Consider the following 4479-nt stretch of genomic DNA (forward strand, 5'->3'; position numbering starts at 1 on the left):
TAAGATCGGCCCTTCCACCCTGTCTGCGCGCGGCTGCGGGGACACACACCCCCCCACCACACCCACCCCAACCCCCCCGCTGCTGCGGGGCACCGGAGAGTCTGCGGTCGGGGGGGCCGCACCCACCAGCCGGCGGGTACGGAACTGCAGCGCAGGGAGGGGGAGCGCGCGCGCGCAGGTGTGCGTGTCTGTCTCTCTGTGTCTCTGTGTGTGTGTGTCTCCGCGTGTGTGTGTGTCTCCGTGTGTGTGTGTGTCTCCGTGTGTGTGTGTGTGTCTGAGCGCGCGTGTGCCGCGGGGGGGGGGGTGGCGCCTGCAGGATCGCAGATACTTCTTCTAACACGTTTGTTTCATTAAAAACAAAATAATAACCCGGCAAGGGACGCCCCGTCCTGAAGTCTCCCGGCAGACGGCGAACTCGCCCCGGGGGCCGCCGCCTCTACCCGGTCCCCCGCCAGCTAGGGAGGAAAAAAGCCGGCCGGCCGGGCAGACTTGCCGCGAGCCGGACTGGGGGGGCGGTGCGGGGCGGAGACGAGCGGAGCGGAGAGGCTGGACGGGGCGGTGAAGCCGGCGAGCGCACGGCGGCCACCGGTTCGGGGCGGGGCGGGGCGGGACGGGGGTGGGGTGGGGTGGGACGGGGTGGTGCCTGTGCCTGTGTGCGCGCGCGTTGAGGGCGGCGGCGGCGGCGGCGGTGGGGGGGTGGGGGGCGTTTAAGGAAACCGAAATTCTTAAAAATGGCTTCTCAATATTTTATTGATTTTCGTTTCTGTTGAAACCGATAAAGAAAACTAACTCTTGCGTGAGACAGTACGTTTAAACTTACTGCCTTGTATTAGAACCGCTTAAATCTGAGAAACGGGGGCGGGGGGAAGAAATGATCCCCCCCGCCCCAGCCCGGCCTGGAGAACAGGGACAGGGTGGCCCTTGTACCAGATTCGCTTAAATCCCGAAAAAAGAAGGAAAAAAAAAAAAAAAATTACCCCCCCGCCTCCCCCCTCGGCCCCCCCGCCGCCCTGCTGAAACAAGGACGGGGTGGCCCTTGCACCAGATTCGCTTAAATCCCGAAAAGGAAAAAAAAAAAAAAGGAATTGAAACTATCCAGTGACTGCTCCCACACGAAAGGTGCCAGGACTGAAAGCTGTCGCTGGCCCTCACCTTCCCTTGGCAGCCCTTCCACAGCCCCACAAACAGGGGGGCTCTGAGCTTGCCTAGCCACCTGTTGTGGTTTAACCTCAGCCGGCAACTGGGCACCACGCAGCAGCTCGCTCACTCTCCCCGCCCCCGGGGGCATGGGGGAGAGAATCGGAAGAGTAAAAGTGAGAAAACTCCTGGGTTGAGATAAGAACAGTTTAATAATTGAAATAAAGTAATAATAATAATAATAATAATAATAATAATAATAATAATAATAATAGATTATACAAAGCAAGTGATGCACAATGCAATTGCTCACCACCCGCCGACCGATGCCCAGCCAGTCCCCGAGCAGCGGCCCCCCCGGGCAGCTTTCCCCCAGTTTATATACTGAGCATGACGTCGTATGGTATGGAGTATCCCTTTGGCCAGTTTGGGTCAGCTGCCCTGGCTGTGCCCCCTCCCAGCTTCTTGTGCACCTCCAAGCCGCCTCAGTCGGTAGAGCATGGGAAGCTGGAAAGTCCTTGACTAGTGTAAGCACTACTTAGCAACAACCGAAACATGGGTGTGTTATCAACATTGTTCTCGTACTAAATCCAGACCACAGCACTGTACCAGCTACTAGGAAGAAAATTAACTCTATCCCAGCCAAAACCAGGACAGTATCCACCCCGTATTCTATACCATCTACGTCATGCCCAGGTCCCCCCCTTTCCAATACGTTCCCATTAATCGCCACCCCTTTTCCTGTCTTGTGAGATATAGATACACACGCACACAGAGATATCATTCCCTTAGTCTATGGGCCATCCCTCTAAAATGTTCGTTGAGTTCATTTAGTCCATGACTTTGGGCTCCGTCTGGCATCATAATCTTTCAGGGCAGGAAAGGTGGAGATGGTATGCGGTGTTGGATTGTTTCATCCACTGTTGAAGTCAGTGCTGGTTCCACCGTCACTGCGCTTTGCTCGGTTTCATCGAAGTTCATTCTTCATTAATCTGGGTGATTCTTATTGTAATACCATTGGTATGGCAAATAATATTACGTAGCAATTAACATCATACAGTTCAAACCCTCGGCTCTTCTCACCCGAGGTCAAACCCCCTTGAGGTGCGCATCGGACTTCCCCATCCTTCTGCGTTACCCGCCAAGTGCACCCAGGTCCTTGAGCCAAACCCATCCCGCGGATGGGTTTGCCTTTGCCCGAGGCAGCAATAACCCAGACTGTCTTCCCCAACGTATTTTTTATGTGCACTACAGGGACTTTATTCCCATCTACAGTACGTAAAAGTTTTGACTGGGCAGGGCCAGCTCGACTGGCAGGTCCCCTAGCGTTGACTAACCAGGTGGCCTTTGCTAAATGTGTATCCCAATGTTTGAACGTCCCACCACCCATCGCTTTCAGTGTAGTCTTTAAGAGTCCATTGTATCGCTCGATTTTCCCGGAGGCTGGTGCGTGACAGGGGATGTGATATACCCACTCCATGCCGTGCTCTTTGGCCCAGGTGTCTATGAGGTTCTTTCGGAAATGAGTCCCGTTGTCTGACTCAATTCTTTCTGGGGTGCCATGTCGCCGTAAGACTTGCTTTTCAAGGCCCAGGATAGTGTTCCGGGCGGTGGCATGGGGCACGGGATAGCTTTCCAGCCATCCGGTGGCTGCCTCCACCATTGTAAGCACGTGGGCGCTTGCCTCGGCGGGCTTGTGGGAGCGAGTGCGATGTAATCGATCTGCCAGGCCTCCCCATATTTGTATTTTAGCCATCGTCCTCCATAGCAGAGAGGCTTTAACCGCTTGGCTTGCTTGATTGCAGCGCATGTTTCACATTCATGGATGACCTGTGCAATAGTGTCCATGGTCAAGCCCACCCCTCGATCACGAGCCCGTCTGTATGTTGCATCCCTTCCTTGATGGCCTGAGGTGTCATGGGCCCACCGAGCTAGAAATAATTCGCCCTTACGTTGCCAGTCCAGCTCCACCTGAGCCACTTCAATCTCAGCAGCCTGATCCCCCTGCTGGTTGTTCCGACGTTCTTCGGTGGCCCGACGCTTGGGGACGCGAGCATCTACGTGACGGACTTTTACAACCAGGTTCCTCACCCGGGCAGCAGTATCTTGCCGCAATGCGGCAGCCCAGATGGGTTTGCCTCTGCGCTGCCAGCTGCTCCGCTGCCATTGCTGCAACCACCCCCACAGGGCCTTTGCCACCATCCACGAGTCAGTAGAGAGAGAGAGCGCTGGCCACTTTTCTCGGTCAGCAATGTCTAAAGCCAGCTGGATGGCCCTTCCTTCTGCAGATTGGCTCGATTCACCTTCTCCTTCAGCAGTTTCTACAACTTGTCGCATGGGACTCCATGCAGCAGCTTTCCACCTCCGACGCTTTCCCACAATGCGACAGGACCCATCAGTGAACAGGGCACATTGTTTCTCGGTTTCTGGTAGTTTATTATACACTGGGGCCTCCTCAGCACGCGTCACCTCCTCCTCTGGCGATATTCCAAAATCCTTGCCTTCTGGCCCATCCACCATCACTTCCAAGATTCCCGGGCAACTGGGGTTTCCTATTCGAGCCCGTTGTGTGATCAGTGCGACCCACTTCACTCCACGTAGCATCAGCTGCATGATGGGTACAGGGGATCCTCCCTTTGGACATCCGGCCCGGCCCCGGCAGTCGGGGTGCCAGGAGGAGCCGTGCTTCAGTGCCGATCACTTCCGAAGCAGCTCGAACCCCTTCATATGCCGCCAATCTCTCTTTTGCAGTTGGAGTATAGCGGGCCTCGGGTCCTCTGTATCCCCGACTCCAAAACCCTAGGGGTCAACCCCGAGTCTCCCCTGGTGCTTTCTGCCAGAGGCTCCAGGTAGGGCCGTTCTCCCCGGCTGTGGTGTAGAGCACCTTTTTTACATCTTGTCCTGCCCGGACTGGCCCAAGGGCTGCTGCACGAACTACCTCCCGTTTAATTTGTTCAAAGGCTTGTCGTTGCTCAGGGCCCCATTTGAAATCGTTCTTCTTCCGGGTCACTTGATGGACAGGGCTTACAATCAGACCGTAATTTGGAATGTGCATTCTCCAAAAACCCACACCACCTAAGAAAGCTTGTGTTTCCTTTTTGCTAGTTGGTGGAGACATGGCTGTTATTTTGTTGATCGCATCCTTTGGGATTTGACGACGACCATCTTGCCATTTTCTTCCTAAAAACTGGATCTCCTGTGCAAGTCCCTTGACCTTACTTTGTTTTACGGCCAAACCGGCTCTCAGAAGGATTTGGACTATTTTCTTCCCTTTTTCAAAAACTTCTCCTGCCGTGTTGCCCCACGCAATGATTGGGCATCAATGTATTGGAGGAGATCTGG

Source organism: Aptenodytes patagonicus, unplaced genomic scaffold, assembly GCF_965638725.1.
Source record: "Aptenodytes patagonicus unplaced genomic scaffold, bAptPat1.pri.cur scaffold_88, whole genome shotgun sequence".
NCBI lineage: Eukaryota > Metazoa > Chordata > Aves > Sphenisciformes > Spheniscidae > Aptenodytes > Aptenodytes patagonicus.